The sequence below is a fragment of the Columba livia genome, chromosome 4 (genome assembly GCF_036013475.1).
Source record: "Columba livia isolate bColLiv1 breed racing homer chromosome 4, bColLiv1.pat.W.v2, whole genome shotgun sequence".
Lineage (NCBI taxonomy): Eukaryota > Metazoa > Chordata > Aves > Columbiformes > Columbidae > Columba > Columba livia.
The window spans coordinates 67,860,356-67,878,481 of NC_088605.1; the positions used below are offsets into that span (position 1 = coordinate 67,860,356).

Genomic DNA, 18,126 nt, shown 5'->3' on the forward strand with positions numbered 1-18,126 from the left:
TATTCTGACATGCCTCTGCAATTTCAATGATTAAAATAGGTCCTCTGTGCTTTTTATTGCTGACGCCATCGGAAAGTCAGAACACATGAGTAGAACAGGTCAGTCCTCCTTATCATTATCCACAGAGTAATTTACTAAATTAAAGTAAGCTTTTCCACCTCAAGTAATTTAATGCAATTAAATTCCCCCTCCATTTTTTTTTTGCAAAAAATAAAGAAGCGTTTAGACATTAGATGTATATTTCTTAGTTAATCAACTGGAATTCTCTAGAAATTGGAGGAAAAAATGGTCTGTGTCAGTAACTGAAATTATATTTTAAAATAAGGTTGATAGATCAGCAAGTAGACAGCTAGAGATCAGTGAATGCATCCTCCTGTGCAACAAGGGTTCTGAGTAAAGGGGCACAAACAAAGATTCTGACTTTGCCTGGATTATAGCACAAAAGAGCATGCAAACAAGGAACATTACAAGTCCAGATCACCCAGAGTCAGAACAGCCATCTAAAGCTTTGGAACTGGTAATCGGCAGGGCAATCATTTGCATAATTAGGGACCTAGTTGTGCAGGTCCTTATTCAGGTTTTATCAGATAAATCTCCGCCTTAACACATGTGTAATCTGGTCTCCCTCAAATCTGAAAGGATTGAAATAAACTCAAGATCAGAAGTAAACCTCTTCCACTTAAAATCTTGTATAAACAGTATGAAAATTACTCTTTTTGCCTTTGTTTATCAGTCTGAAGAAACAGGCTTATGGTAGTCTGCTATTGGTCGACACACAACTATTTGTAAGAAGCTACTAGCATACTAATTATCAGCAGAGTAGGCTAGAAAACAACTAGTGTGTTCTGTGAAAATAATATATAAAAGACAGAACATTTAATTCTCATTTTCTGGGGGATCTTTTGATTTGTTGAATGTGAATGTTTGTTGAGAACTCAGGAATTTTTACTAGAGACTTGATTTTGCTTCTTCCATCAATTTTTCACACCACTTCAACTAAATCTAAACATTAGGGGATTCTGTTTGGGACTTGAGGAGAAGATAATAACCAACAGATCAGAGACACATCACACCGAAGCTTCTTCTGGTGGACGGTGTGACAAAGTGAATTTGACATGAACTTGTTATTATGCTATGAAAGACATGGCCTTCCTTCCCTGCTACCTCTGAGCTGTCTGTGGCAACCTAAGTTATCTTAAGCAAGGGACTGACTGTATGTCTCAGCAACACAAGATAATGAGGCCTTGATGAACCAAGTGTCATGAAAAAAGGAGAAGCTGCAAGAGTAGTGAGTGAATGAGCACATCCATCATACATGTTTTCTTTCCATACAGCTCAGTATAAATTTTAGGGGAGGAAAATAAACTTCTGAGGGTGCCAGAACACTGGAACAAGCTGCCCAAGGAGGTTGTGGAGTCTCCTTCTCTGGAGACATTCAAGACCCACCTGAACGCCTTCCTGTGTAACCTCATCTGGGTGTTCCTGCTCCAGCAGGGTGATTGGACTAGGTGATCTTTCGAGGTCCCTTCCAATCCCTAACATTCTGTGATTCTGTGAAAAGGTCCGTGGGTTTGATATAGCGCCTGAAATACTGTTTCAAATAGCACATCACAATTGCCATTCCAAAGGGAAAGTAGGCGCAGTCATCCCACCAACAAAAAGTAATTCCACACTATTATTGGGAAAATGCTTATGTTGCATGTTAGTGTATGTTCTGTCACAGATATTTGAAGAATTTGTATGGATCTGAATACATAATTGTTTTCCATTTTTTTCTCAGAGGATGAAGAATAAAACGATGGTGGGAGTATGCTTGCTTTCTATTCCAAAGGTATGGCATTTTCTCAGAGATAATGAATTGTACACAGAATTCTGAAATATCAGCCCAAAAAGAGAACTGACACTTGACAAGCTTGCCTGTTGGAAAATGAAGCTCCACAGCTGGCAGTGGTTCTACCTCCAGGTCAGTTTGATCAGTTATGTTTAGAAATACCTGTAGCCACACGAACTATGGCTACTTTACGTTCCCTGAGGTGGAGCCATGTCAGCACTAAGAGTAGCGTGAACATTTAAAAGTGAACCCTGGTACAGACACAACTTCCAAACACTCTTTGATACTGACAACATGAATGAGATACTCGGGCCTCTGTCTAGTTGTGGTGGTTGACCCTGGCCAGCAGCACACACAGAGCTGCTTGCCAACTTCTGCTGCAGCATGACAGGGGAGAGAACAGGAGAAGCCAAAGCAAAACTCGTAGTCAAAGTAGACAGTTTAAGAAGTGAAGCAAAGAGGGAAAAACAAGCAATGCAAAGGGAATAACTCACCAAGACCCACAAGCAGACTGACATCCAGGTAGTTTCTGAGCAATGGTTGCCTTGGAAGACAAAATCTCCCCAGCCTCCTCCTCCAGCAGCCCAATTCTATTGCTGAGCATAACATGATTTGGTCTCTTCTCCCAAGTAGCAAGTGATAGGATGAGAGGAAACTGCCTCAAGTTGCACCAGGCAAGGTTCAGATTGGATATTAGGAAAGCTTTCTTCACTGAAAGGGTTGTGAAGCACTGGAACAGGCTGTCCAGGGAAGTAGTGGAATCACCATCCCTGGAGGGATTTAAAAGATGTAGAGATGAGGCTCTTAGGGACATGATTTAGTGCCCGTTTTATGTTATGGTTGATAATCTTAAGGGTCTCTTCCAACCAAAATGATTCTACGGTTTTGTGACATTGTACAGAATACCCCTTTGGTCAGTCTGGGTCACTAGTCCTGGCTATGTCCCCTCCCAGCCTCTTGCCCACTGCCAGCCTACTTAGTGCTGCTGGTGCAGTAGGTGGTGAGACAAAGAGACAGTCTTGACTCTGTTCAGCCATAGCCAAAGCACTCACGTATTATCCACACTGTCCTAGTCACAAATCTAAAACAGCACCATACACATTGCTACAAAAAAAAATTTAACTCCATTCCAGCCAGATCCAGCACAATTCCTGGTAATTTAATGGACAGTGAATCTGAGCTTGAAAGGGTTATCCTCAGCATTGCTTATTTTTTTAATTGTAATGCATCAGGATTGCTTTAGGCTTTGCCTTAAGCTTTGACTGACATTTTGGCAGCCTCTCTCCAGAAGATGAATCTACAGAGATCAACAAAACAATCTGATAAACTTCTTCCTTCGTAAACATAAAACAAGCCTGTACCATTTATTCTGCTTCCAGATATACTTTTAAAAAGCCTATTATGTCTCTTCTGGGGAAAGAGGAAAAAAAAAAAATAGGAATAAGAAAGAAAAGGCAAAAAAAGAGGAAACCTAACAGCTTAGATCCCATTTTTATTTTCGAAGATATCTTTTGTTAGTGAAGTAAAATAAACTGTTTTTCCCCAAATGAGTCTTTGTTACTTGAGTTACACATAATCTAGATAGTGGAGTTTACCAAAATCAATTCAAAGAAATACAATGAGAGAGAGGAAAGATAGTATGAGTAGTGGAGAAAAGACCTGCATTGCTTACTTCTATGAAATGAACTAAGGATGATGATAGACGCAAATAAAAGTTTAGTTTTGTCCTGAAAGGCGTCAGGCACAATTCCACTCCAGAAGTCAGCAAGCACATGGCAATTCAGGGCCATGTTCTGACTTGAGGCACATACCACGAGAACACAGAGGAGCTGGGGCTGCTGAACAACACTATATTATTTTTAAAAGTTAGTCATAGTAAAATACATGCTAATAAGACCTCACCTGGGTTTTAAACTATTGTATTATACCTAAATTAAATAATCATTTCAGCCAGTAATCAACCAGCTACGTATTCTGCCTTCCCATGTTTTAAAACCCTCAGTCTATTTAATGATCATCACCATAAAGGACTTTGGGATTTCTGTGTTTAAATAAATTATATCAGCGAAGACACTTTGACTACCCATCACTTGTTATTGCCTCATTCCTATTATTCTGAGGTTGCATGGTTGAGAGTAGACTGGAAGTAAAGGTAAGCTGTACAGTAAAGCTCACATAAAATCAGACTGTCATCACCTCAAAGTTTCTACTTCATAGGAAAAAATAACAAGAAAAAAATATTTTCAGCCGCATGACTGGCAAAAAGAAATCCATCTTCTCAGTGCTTATTCGGTTTATTCCTGCAGCCCTTATTTTAGAAACTCTGTATTAGGTTGTAATGGGCAGACTTCCTAAAGAGTTAGAGGAAGTCATCACACAGACAACTCTTCATGGACAAAAGGAAATTCCCACAAATTTTGGCCTGGAGCTTATAAGTTGCACTCTTCCCAATGCAAGCTTGAAGAAGCTTGAAATCAGATCTGCTCATTAGAGCCCAGGTTCTTAAGAAAAGAAGACAAGGAAAATGATTCAAAAAACCCCTGCAAGCTGAAGCTGTTCTTTGGCCTTTGGAAGAGGGGTTTTGTTTGTTTGGTGTATTTTTGTTTGTTTTGTTTTGTTTTTTTCCCAGAGAGAGCAATTTTTTTAGAAGATGGACTTCAGAAATTTAGTCTGTGCCTTTCTAAAAGCAGTGTATCTATCAAAATCATGAAGTTAACGACAAGAAAAATAAGTCATTACTGTTATTCCTATAATAGTTACAGCAAGATAAATGCAATTTGTTGACTTCAATGCATTAGTAGAAAGCCCATGTATAATGTTGTTGACCCAACCTATGCCAGATTTACAACATTTCAAAACAGACCAATAAAAAGCTTTTACACTTTTAAAATTTTTTTTTCCTTTCCAGGAGAGTACCACAGGTTCCAGGTGATCAGCCATGGTAGCTACAATCCACAGCATGAAATGGTATCAGCAATACGTTCTTTCTTGAGATAGAATAACCTGTCCATTAATAACAGTCCTTTGGTGATATGTACACCAGGACCTGGGTAGAGACCGGGCATCTCAAGGCACTGCCTGTTTGGGAACCTATCAGGCCTGGGAGCAGCTTTCACGATCTGCTTGGAGGATTCTAAGTAAGTAAATAAATAAATCTTCTCCAGCTTCACAAAAAACAATGAAAACCAGGCCCAGGTCAGTTTCTGTTCTACTTGTCCTTTATTAATGAGGCTTTTTCTTACAGAGTTTTCTTGGCCATGGTTGGAAAACTCACACAGTTTTCAGATCTTGAAGAGAGCTTTAATAGAATCAAACTATTGATCCCTGAGAATTAAAATACTTAGAAATGAAAACAAATGAGAATGTCATTTACGTATTAATAGCTGATGAACAGGAGTATCTTTAACTTGTTCCTTTGATCTCATATCTACATCTGGAGTGGTTAGCAGTCTACAAACAGAGAGTGGATTTGGAAAACTGCACGTTACAGCTATAAACTTCCTAGAGACCACAGAAAATAGCATGATGAACAGCAAGACGTAGAAAAACAGATTTTTGAATCATAGATCAAGGTTATTACTAGCAATGTTACAGGGTATTTTGTGTGAATATGAGTAGCAAAACCTGATGTTGTGTAAAGTAATTTTCTGCAGAAAAGAACTACAAAAGATGGAACTTAAATCACAGAAGTGTAGCATGCAAAAAAAAAATTCACTGACATATTCACACATATTTATGCATATTAACAGATTCATTCCTGAAGGACATCACTGTTGGAAAGTTTCTTGTGAAAGGGTGTTCTAAGAGGAAACAGAATTTAATAGGTAACCACCTGCTACACAGAACAGAATGTATTTTACACCTGAGGACCTCAGAGAAGCTTAGGTGACAGATACAGCACTTACTGAAAATGAGGGAGGCAAATCACAGAAAATAAAGATGAAAATTGGCACTGAGTCCAAGGAGTTCAAGCTCACTTTGGAGGGAAAAGGACAAAAATAAAAGCTTTAGAATTCAGGAATGACGTGCTTGACATAGAAGGAAAGACAGACAGGTTTTCTCTTTTTCACTTTTGGCATGTGTGACAAGAGCAGTATGAGCAGTGAAGGTGGCAGAAGAGTAAATCACAATATCTAAGATCCCAAAAATTCTGGACTGACAAAACCATTTACAACTGCTTTCACGGTCTCCTAATAGGCACAGAGCAACCACTGGCTGTAGCGCCATGTTCCTAATTGTCATTATACTCACTAGTAAGAGTTTGGTTATTTCCTGTTCATTTATGTGAATGCTGAAAAATATATACTTTTAAATGCTTTTGCATATACAAATAGGCTTTTACCTTACATGTCTGTGATCAGAGATACAAATGGAATTTTCACCCAAAGTGATAAGTCATGTATCTATGAAAAACCAAAAGATACATAAAGTCTTGAATTGTGTTGTTCTCAGTCTCTTATAACAAGAAACATTAAAATTGTTCTACAAATTTTTGTCCTGACATAGCACAGATTTAGCATATGTTATTTTGCATTGAGAGATTAGCAGAACTGTGATCTTTCCTGGTAGCATTTATTCAGCAGTACTGTAAGGTTATAGCTATCTAAACATCTTAAGAATTCCCACCAGAAAAAGCTGCACATGATTACAGCTTTCTGTGTTGTTTATGGTATCAGAGGATCTTTTATTACTGTATTTACATTGTGTAACTAGCAGTTGTGATCTACAAATCTCTTTTCTATTTGATCCCAGAAGGCAAAACATGTATCCCCTATGTACTTCTATTTACCAGAGCAAGGTCAAATTGTCTAAAATGAATAATCAGAGAATAACATGGCCAGAGGGTGTTCAGGTGTTTCTCTTAACTTAGGTAAAGGCTTTCATTAACGTAGATATCTCAGTGTTGTGGGAACAGCCTGTTCTTTCATGCGACACTTGGCCAATGTCACAAGCATGCATGAAATGTCTCTACTTCAGTAATGAATTCAAGAACTGAGTTTAAGATAAAAAGTCAGATAGTTAAACAGTGTACGTTTTTATTTTCATTTTGTCTTTGAAGTTTCAATTCATCAGCAAAAATCTGTCAAATAGGAGCACAAACTTTTTTTCTTATTTTTCCTGGCTTTACTTTTCTATGTATCAACATTTAAGAAGAACAAAACAAACAGGGAAGACAAAAAGAGGTTGCTTGCAATTTTTTCAAAGTCTAGTTAGCATCCACAGCTCTTTGTGTACTGCTTTTCTTTTTTGACTTCCGGACAGGAGGCATTGAAATTATTGCATAAATATCAGTCCATTTGAATACAAGCTCAGGGAGATAGGGAAGCATTGTCCTCACTCAGCGCATGGAGATTACTGAAAAGAGACCAAATGACTTGCCCAAAGATCTATAATACAAGTTAACAGCAGCGGGTGGTTGTACTAGGTTTGCATGGCAGGGTTTTGGTAGCTTCTGTGAATTCTGTGAGAAGTTGCTAGAAGCTTTCCCTATGTCCAACAGACCCTGTGCCAGCTGGCTCCAAGACGGACCTACCGCTGGCCAAGTCTGAGTCCATGAGTGACAGCGGTTGCATCTCTGCGATAACACAGTTAAGAAGGGGAAAAAACCTGCCATGGAACAGCAGTTGGATAGAGGAATGAGAACACGTGAGAGATACAACTTTGCAGACACCAAGGTCAGTGAAGAAGGAGGAGCAGGAGTTGCTTCAGGCACTGAATCAGAGATTCCTGCAGCCTGTGGTGTAGACCATGGTGAGGCCAGCTGTCTCACCGCAGCCCATGGAGGTCCATGGTGATGGAGAGATCCACCTGCAGCCCGTGGAGGACCCCATGTCAGAGCAGGTGGATGCCTGAAGGAGGCTGTGACCCTGTGGGAAGCCGGTGCTGGAGCAGGCTCCTGGCAGGGCCTGTGGCCCTGTGAAGAAAGGAGCCGGAGCCCATGCTGCAGCAGGTTTGCTGGCAGGATTTGTGACCCACATTGGAGCAGTCTGTTCCTGAAGGACTGCACCCCATGGAAGGCACCACCACTGGAGCAGTTTGTGAAGAACTCACATTGAAGAAGTGTATGGAGAAGTCTCCCATGGAGGGACCCCACACTGGAGTAGGTGAAGAGTATGACAACAGAGGAAGGAGCAGCAGAAACAACATGCAATGAACTGACCACAACCCTCGTTCCCCATCCTCCTGCTCTGCTTTGGGGGAAAAGACAGAGAAAATCAGGACTGAAGTTGAACTGGGGTAGAAGGGAGGGGTGAGGAGAAGGTGTTTTAAGATTTAATTTGATTTCTCATTACCCTGCTCTGATTTGATTTGCAATAAATTAAATTAATTTCCCCTAGTTGAGTCTGTTTTGCTCATGACAGTAATTGGTGAGTGATCTCTCCCTGTCCTTATCCAAAGCCATGAACCATTTGTTGTATTTTCTCCCTCCTGTCCAGCTGAGGAGGGGAGTCATAGAGTAGCTGGGTGGGCAACTGGTGTCCAGCCAGTGTCAAACCACAAGAGTAATACTAAAAATCTGGGGATATTTAGACAGCATGATGCAAAATACACATAAAACAGAGAAAAAAAAAAAAAAAAAAAAGTGGTGAGAGGCTCACTTCCAGGAAAAAAAATAATTTGCCAGAATAATATCTCTAGGATAAACAGAGAAACTACATTACTAGGAAAACTTCACAAAAAGTGGATAAAATGCAAATTATTTGGATTTTCTGACAATATATCATGCAATTTATTTTTTAGTAAGTCAGCTATAACAAATGTGGAATGTGCTTTGATGTTCTAAAGTGCTTTTCCATCATCTATAATAAAATTAATTTAATTCCTTAGAAGAGAAAGCACAGGAGTTCTTCGGAAGTTTATCTTTGTACCAGTATTGTCATTGCCTTTACACTGACAATCTTAAATGATTCCTACATATGAAAAGCTGCAATTCCACACAAACCAACCTAGATAATACGAGTCAAGCCTACAGTGAGGGGATCTAGTTATTTCTCCCTTTACCTGAGTACAGGAGGTTGCTGCTTGCATTTGTTTTCCCTTTTGGTTAGACCCTGTGAAAGCAACTGGCATCTATTGCTCCTGAAATTACTTTTGTTGGTGTGAAATGTACATCCTCACAAAATGTGATGCCAAAATACTTAAGACTTATGAATAAACCAAAGTATAACACAGAGAACAAGCAGCAGGTTATTTTCTTGCATTTCCTGAAGTTTAAGTATCCCGCAGACCAAAATATTGAAAAGAATCTGCAGAGGTGGAGGACAAATGGTGGAGAAGATGTCAAGGGACACCACAACTCAGCAAACAAGGGTCCCCCTTCCAGGGTTAAAGACCTAAACTATGTGAATGATGGTATGTGATGTATTTGTGTGCTGATATTATTACACAACTTCTACACACTGTTAGAACAGTGACTGGCAAAACATGGTGGAATATTGCACATCAAAATAAACAGGATGTGATAGATTTTTAAATCAGCAGTTACTAAAAAAAAAAAAAAGGCAAAGAGATAGGAAACATTTGTTGTCTTATTCTGGATTTCCAAAGAGACTTGTATTCAGCTTTTTCTTAAAAATAGCATCAGCAGAGATTTATAGAAGAAGATAGGGCTGTCTACCATCTACCAGCTTCTACTTCAAAATGAGTAAAATAAATCCTCCTGCCTAAAAGAAAAGCTTAGTACATTTTGTTTGAGTCACAGCACTGTAAAGCATATTAATTTATCAGAGATTAATTTATTGGCATTAAAAGAGAGAAAAGCATATCATCTTACTACAATGATTTCTTCCAGTTACCTCAACTAGTGGGGACTGAGGTTAAACTGGGATCCTGCAGTGTGAAAGGGAATAATTTACTTCAACTCTGTTTGTGTAAAAGCCCATCTGGAGGAAGGAAGGCTCATTCCCATTGTGGGAGGAAGTGATGTACAGTTTCATGCTCACTGTTGCATTTCAAATACTGCAGGGTTGTTATTTCTACCAAAGCATGCAGGGTTCCAAGACTGGTAGCAAAACAATGTGTTAGCAAAGCAAGGCAACTGGCTGTGCAACATGGGAATATACTTCCATGAGTGGAAGAGTGTTGACTATGGCCTGGAAATATGTCTTACAGTCATTTAGTCATCCATTAAAAATAACAAAATATAATTAAAACTGTTATTTGCATCTGCAATGTTTATTAATTTTAGTTTTTCACCATTGTTTTGAGTTCTGACGAGAGAGAGGAAAGATCTCATTATAAAAGTTTAGCAAAATTCTTGTTTATATAGTTTAATGGCTTCTAGGGAAGCCCCAGTTCCCCTTGCATTCCCTGGAACATCTGTTTTGAACACATAAGCACTGAGTAGTAAAAAAAAAGTACAATAAACATCCAGCCATGCATTCTAGTTGACAAGGAAAATCTTTATGAAGAAAACTGGAACTACACAGAGCAAAAATACATTTCTGGAAGCTTCTGACCCATTAAGGTCAGAACCACATTGTGAACCCTCAGTAGGTAATAGCTTAAGAAATGCTACACAGAGGAAGGTTGTTGGGTAAGGATGGTAGGTCTAATGATTAGACTTGATCTTCAAGCTAAACAGCTTATGGCAGTAATGGCTGATGTGTTTCTAAGTAATTGCTAATGGTGTAGGTTATCCCAGGCGGACAAAATGACTGATTTGATATAACACTTCTTGCTTAATGAATGACTAAGATTTAAGTGACTGTCACTTTAACATCTCTCTCATTTCCTTCAGAGACTGAGAAGGAAAAGAAATAATGTTTGAGTTTGTAATGTGAAAAGCTGACACAGAGCTGTCAGACATTTCATTTCAGCTAATCTTCCCTAGGAAGTGCATCGTTGCGTGAGTTCTGAACTCCCTGTGAGTTTATTGATCTCATGTTTGCCAGATAAACAAGTGACATCAGCCCTGCAAACTCATCTCTGGAAAGTAAAATGGCAGTTTCTAGTACCCAGATGCAGGTCAGTTGGTTTGTTTAAACCAAATGAGCACAAGATGCTGAGGGCGCCTTAATCGATAGAGAATACAACAGCTGCTGGGATGTCACCTCTCACCTTATTCACTAGCAAGCTCAAGACAATCTCATGAAGAGCTGTTTATAAATGCCAATTTTTGTTTAATAAGTGCCACTCACTCAATGATGAAATAGCCATTTGTTTTAGCTGCAGTTGACAATACACTGCTTAATTGGCTAGAGCTAATCCAGCACGGTGTACTTGCACACAAATACGTGGAAGAAGCAGCTTCCTGAATATTTAAATGGGCAATGATGTCAAGGCAGTCACCAATACTGTATTATAGTAGCAAGGCTAATACAGTTTGCTATCTGGAATTACTGAAAAAATATCTCATTGCTGAGTACAATACTTTCTGTAGCCTGTTAGTACTTATTTAGCAACTCCTGTCTGCCCTCTTTCTTAGAAATGCTACTCATTTCTCAGCAAAAGGTCTGTGCAGCCTAGATACTCAGTAAGCCAGACCAGCACTGAGCTGCTCTCATACTTCACGGAACTCATTAGCCATGTGCATTTCATTCCCTGGGTTTCACATGACCTGGACCAATTTGTTACACAACTCACTGGTAGTAGTGAAAGTTATATAGAAGAGAGTATTTCCAAATATATGTAGATCATTTATAACAATGTGATGGATAACTAATTGCTGTGAGAACATGCCTACAGACATGAGCCATTCTCCCAGGGTGAGAGTAAAGCATAAGCAAATGGGCAATAAAATACACACATAAGCATCTTAGGTGTAACTCCACACTGCCATTTAATATGGGATGTATTATTTGAAGGAACTGAGTCTAAAACCTGTACTACATGATGACAACATTCTACTTCATGATGAAAACAGAATGAAAAAAGCTTGTTGGCATTCTCTTGCTAACTTAAAGTTGCTTTGAAGAGCAGTTCGTGGTGTAACTGTTGAAAGAACTCTCTCTCTGTAGACATAGCTGCAGAACAGTTTGTTGCTTCTTTTATTTCATTGATCCTAAAGGTTGCTGCAGGAACATTTTACTAAGAATCAAGAAAATGGCTTTTTAGACACTATTTTATCTACATTCTTGCATCACTGAAAAATAGGATTTTTGTCTCTCCAATCATCTTTTTGAACTATGTTCTGCAAGTTTTTCTGCACAATATTTGATTTAATTAGCTACTTCTTGAACATGTTCTGATTGTTTGGTTTAATTATGTTGCAATTTTGGTTTGTGAAGTTTGTTCCAAGTAAGTTTCTTAGGTGGGAGCAGTGTAGCTCACCATGGAAGCATATTGTGCTCACAAGGGTGACATTCTTTCTGATTGCTTCATATCCAGTTACTATTCTTTTCTGCAATTGCCTTTTGACTTGTACTGTTTGTACTGTTTCCTGCTTTCATCTCCATTAGATTTCTGTTGACTTTTTCAAATATGTTCTTTCATTATGCAGGAGAATTTGATATGAGCCACTTTTTCTTACTCTTGCTCTCAGTGAGTAGCATCTACTTTTCCAACAAGTCCCCTGTTGTCTCTGGCATTGTCTGTACTGTCCTGCACTAATGCCACTGACTGCATGCTCAAGGCCAAATTCCTTGAGACCTACCGCACTGTTAGAAGGTCAGGAACGCCAGCATTTTGTAGGACTTTTCAAAGGGATCTTAGACTACTAAACAATCTGCTGCATCTGAGCATGTCTACATAATCCCACAAGGCAGTCCAGCATGGTTTGTATCTTCTTGCCAAACCAGAGAGTCTCCAGGCGCTTACAGGCTCCTTGCACCAAAGGCTGAAAGCAGGTCACAGAAACAGGAAAGCAGATCGGAAAAAGGTCCCCATCACCCACTGAACGGATATAGCAGATACCCATACCTCTAACATCCGAGGATACTTTCCAGAGGATACAACAACACATCTAGCACTTCTTAACAGCTCATCTTAGCATATTCATACCAACAGGCAGACTAGAACTTCCACTAATCAGGGCTGTCCTCAGGGAGGGTCCCACGAGATAGGATTGAGTTGCCTTCCTCACAGAAAACCGTCACAGTACCCTGCTGGTGGCCCCCATGTCACATTGTACTTCAGTAGCTCCTCTTCCAGATCACCTGGCTGCCAGCCCTCCCACACCTGGAACTGGGATGCAGAGACACGAGAGAGTTATAAGCACAGCTACAGCTCCACAATGAACAGCTAAACTGGTACAAGACACCAATGCTCCCCTTCTGCACAAGCAGCACATCACTGAGCTGGGTTGCTGTATGTGTCTGTGGATCCCGCTGGCACAGGCTTCACCATGGGAAGAGGAACCCCTCTTTAGGACAATATTCCTCCATTTCAAAAAAGCAGTGCCATTCGCTCTTTCCCTGTTTGGATCCTTCAAATCTCTGTGGCTGTTCTAGGCAGAAATTTCTTACTCATGCTAGACAAATAAACACACGTCTGGGGTGACTGAGGAACAAAGCTTCATCCAACGATACTCTTCATGCAGGAGCCATACACACAGATGCCCCAAAGTATTCCTAGAGAGACCTACTGCTTTGGAGGTTTCCTTGTTTGGATCCATACAAAATGCAAGGGTCTGTCTTCTGACAGTTGCTTGCTAATCTCCGTGCTGCTTTTGCTGAATCATTTTGATTTACGTTCTTAACATCAAAGTCTCCATACCTTGAGACCTGAAGTCAAAATTATATAGCTATCTTCTACTAATAGTTTTACCAACTCACTTTGAGTGAAAGATTTGGTGGGGCATTCCAAGTAACTATTACAAAATGAAATTTTAGTGAAACTCAACTGGAGCTTCTTGAAACTACTTAGAAAAGGTTTAAATTGAAAAGATATGACCGAAAGATGGTGAATTCCTTCAGAAAACTAAATCAGAACATTAAAAGCTCTTGTAGATCCATATTTAGCATTCATGTTTTGTACTAGGTAAACACAAAATTTGTGAAAGAATTAAACATCAATTGGTCCCTACCAAAGCCCAAGCCAATGCAACTACCAAAGATTTCTTTCAAAATACTGGACTGTACACTTCTTTTATTTCCCACAAAGGAGAAGAGGATGGAATTCCAGTCATTTATACAAGATATCCACATTTTCATAAGATTGATCTTACAAAATAAAGAAAAAGTGGTATGCTACGATGGACTACATGCATGCCATGTCATGCCTGAAAGGAGCTGGTCTGTTTTTAACTCACTGGGAATGCAGAGAAAAACTCAACATCTCTGTGACGATCACTAGTGTGATTAGAGTCTCAGCACTTCTTCTGCCCTGCAGAGTGCGGAAACTTTCACAAGAAATATATATTATTGAATGAATTCTATTCTCTATGGCCCAAACATCTCTACTAGACAGAAAATAGCACAGGGTATTGTAACCATAGAATGTAATTCAGAGTGAAAATGGAAGTTGTGTTATTCTTTTGATATAGACTATAAACAAATAAAAGCAAACAGATTTTACTGTCATAGGCTCAATGTCGTACTTGGCAATGTTTTCATTCTTGGCAGCAGTGGAGGCCAAGGTGAGGGTTCTGAATATCACCAATGCTTGCATGAAGCTGGCAGGAAGGGCTGCCTAGATTGCCTAATGGTGTGTGCTTTGCAGTTAATGAGCCATTCCTCAATTTTGTCTATTTAACAGAGGGAAAAGAAGTTACTTTAAGACATACATTTGTCATGAGGAGGTGAGTGGTTTTGATGCTTAGTATTTTGAAAACATAGTATTGGATGTAAATGTATACATACATGTGCAATCTAAAATGTATTTTTTTCCTCTTTTACTATACATAGTATTAATAAGACACAGAGCATTATCTTCCTATATTGAACATTTTTTATAACTTATGCTGTCATTGAAATCACATAAAGGTAATTTTGTGACATAATTAATGAACTTGGCCTTAGGTATGCTAAAAAATGTATAAGTAGTATAATGTATTACCTATTTCTTCATTACAGTAGCTAAGTTACATTTACTGTGAAGAAAAACGGAATGTCCTTGTAATACTGAATTACAGTTCTCAAGTGTCTGATTCTCAAAGGAATATTTTAGAATTTGCTTTACCTGACTTATCTCTTTGATAACACCTACTACGGCTTATTCCACAAGCACAATTAGATATATAGCAAGCACATATATGTGTTTATAATATATACAATTTTATATACATACACCCCTCCAATATATAATATAACAAATTATATATGTGTATTTTTCCCTAGAAGCCTATTGCTAACAGTTTTTTTTAGGGTATTGCAATTTCTTTCTACTGTGAAAGAGAAGATAGTTTTAAAAAAGGTTATTGAACCTCATGGCAGATGACAGAAACCCTTTTATTTCTGAAAGCTGACAAGATCAACGAACTGCTGAAGTTCTTGCCATAAGGCTTTTCCTCCTGTTCTTACAAACAAAATGTTACAAAATTGTTTTCACCTTTGCAGGAAGAGACTAGAATTGGTCTTGACAATAATAAGTTTGCTGGCCATCACCAGCCAATGCAGAGTAGTCCCCCAAAGTGGAAGATACACATGAAGCTCAAACAAACAGGAACCCAGCCTGCCATTCACCAGGCAAATCAAAGGCTCTGCTCATTATAGATGATGTCCACACACATTGTAACCCACGTGTGCGTACACACACGTGCTTTGAAGTTCTGCTTGGTTTGTATGCTGTATTACTGTGAGAGACTAAATTATTTCTCATTTTAAAGATAATAAATACAACCTGCTTAGAGGGCTAAGCACCCTTAAGATGCAAAGTTTGTCCTCAGGATGAAGCAGCATTGGTCCCCACCCTTGCATGTCGGTGTCATTTTGTGGAAGTTTCTAAACTGTGTTTAATACAATATAATTCTTCTACTTTATGAATATGGCAGAAACTGAAAAATCTATATAGCACAGCCAGATATTGCTAACAGGTGTTAACTGAAGCATAACTGTAACATATTTTACTATTAAATGTCCTGGTGTCTCAAAACATTTATTCTTATTTTGGCATAGCTACAATTTAACTAACTGGAAAACAGGCTACTAACACAATTGTTGCCAGGGTAAGAAACAAAACTGTAACTCAGGAGACTTGGGTTTAACTCCAGGGTATGCTACCAAGTTGCTGGTGAGGCTGACCAGCTAATTATCCTCACAACAAAGCCATGAACGAGAAATCCTTGGGACTGGGAAATACTAAGGTATGGTAACTGCCAGTGCTGCAGCAGAAAGGAAAGCACTTGTTCCAGAAGGGGAAACCAGAGAAGGAAAAAAAGACAGAAAAAACACAAACAGAAAAAGAAATTGCCTTAAAAGGGAGTTCCCATCATTCATAATTTGTGTCCAGCTCTGTGCAATCCCAGGTGCTCTGTGGCTCTGCATCACCGCCTGCCCCTTTTCCTTCCCCAGGCTGTCCCAGAGCTCGGCTTTGTCCTGCTCCCTCCTCCCCTGGCCACAGCAAGTTCCCCTTCTACAAGCATGCGAAACAACAGCCAGTGTGGCGGGGTAAAGACCTGACAAGGTGTGTGAGAGCTGAGCAGCCCCAGGTTTGCACGACGCCAAACTTGGAGGGAGAATATAAAGCCCTTAAAAATGCAATGATTTATTCTTCAAATCATGGCAGTTTATAATTGTGTTACTGAATTGTTACAAAAAGCAGATGAGAACCCTTACTGGACCACAAATTTAATTCAATTTTCTGTTTCATTAGGACATCAGAGCACCTCATCTAACTGAATATAGGATTTATCAGAAAATTTTCCCTTATGGCAAAAGAAACCAGAGAAACCCAAAACTGCAATTCAGCATCTTTACCTGTACAATTTGTGTGATTTTCTGTCAATTTTAATATTCGGAAATGCTTGAGTAAAGCAAGAATGTGTATGTGCTACTTGTTTTCTGTAGATACAAACATATATTTGCATTCTATTTGCTAACATAATTTATTATGATAGCAAGCCTTTTTTTCTTATGAAAAGTGAGAACTTATTTCCACCTTTTCTCTACCTACTTATTTAAGCAGAAGATTGACAAAATCTCTTTTATATGCCAATTAGCATATATTTAGCAGAGGCAATTTTACATAACTCACAGCTTCTGTCCAAAGACCAATCTTCACTTATTTTGGAAAGAAAGCCCACTAGCCTTAGTAATTGAAGTTATCCTAATACTACACAGATTTTTCAATCCTATTTGGCTCACAGAACATTGATGATGATGATCTTTATCACTACAATAGCCTTACCGAAGAAAACATTTTTCTCTCAACTCTGAAGTAGCAGTTTCAGGTAGTATTTGTTATCATTACAAATTTTTCATGTTTTAGGAGAATTGCCACCTTCTCTAACAGATCCTATAGGATTGAGTTTATGCAGAATTCACAATGACAAATAGAAACCAAAACAAACTACTTTCTTGCCTCGGGTTACACATTTTACTTTATCAAGGCACAAAATTCAGCTACAGGCCCCTGAGGAGTGGCTGACACGTTAGTATTTGTATGAATGATTATGCAAAGAAACAAAAGCAAGCTGGCTTCTCAGCCACATCTAACATGAAATGTTAAACAGCACAACCAGGTCTTCCTCCATTTAGGTACACTAAAACTCTAATCTATTCTTATTTTCCAGCTGCCTTACTCCATCAGAAAGCTGTGTATTTCCCAGAAACCTTGTTCTTCTCATCAACAGTCTGAAACACTTATTATCCTAGCAGGATTCCACCTTTTGAAGATGAACACACCAGGTTTTGTTTACCAAGCTCAGCGTAAAGGGCACTCGTAAGGGAGTCAGTAGACCTGGCTCTGTACTCAGCTATTACAATCAGTTTTTGAGACAGTTTTCCCCTTGCAAACAGGCAAGGACTTTGGTGAGGAATTCTTCAAAGAAGATGTTGCCTCTGCAACCACACTATAAAGCATGTGCACATGCATGTGTGTGTAAACAATTTCAAATTTCACTTACGTAACAACCATACTTTGCATTCCTGGATCCACCTTTCCTGGGAAGCTCTTCCTTGCAAGGCTCCTGATACCATCTTCTCACTTGGCATGTTGGCAATATTCATTTCAATGAAAGGACACTGGTAAAAAATAAAGAAAAATGAAAAATTAAAAGCAGCATCACATTCTTATTTCTTGGTCTTTGCACAACTCTGTAGGTAAATCAAATGTGAAACACTATAAAGTCTGAAAGCTTCAGGCATATGTTGGAGATCAAGTTCTGCTACTGTCTGTCAACACCTTTTGCCTAATAAAGCATCTCAAGCCAGCTCCAGCTCCATTTAAGTGTTTTTATTGCTCCCTAAATATAGTTT

The 18,126-nt window shown here is 39.0% G+C and overlaps 1 protein-coding gene across 1 annotated transcript in view; it reads right to left on the reverse strand.

Moving 5' to 3' along the window:
- Positions 1-18,126, reverse strand: part of LOC102089076 (bifunctional heparan sulfate N-deacetylase/N-sulfotransferase 3) — a 299,272-nt gene that overhangs the window by 131,434 nt on the left and 149,712 nt on the right. Inside the window, exon 2 of the mRNA XM_021298612.2 lies at positions 17,775-17,892. The gene's annotated coding sequence lies outside the window, so the exon portion shown is untranslated. The remainder of the gene's footprint in view (positions 1-17,774; positions 17,893-18,126) is intronic.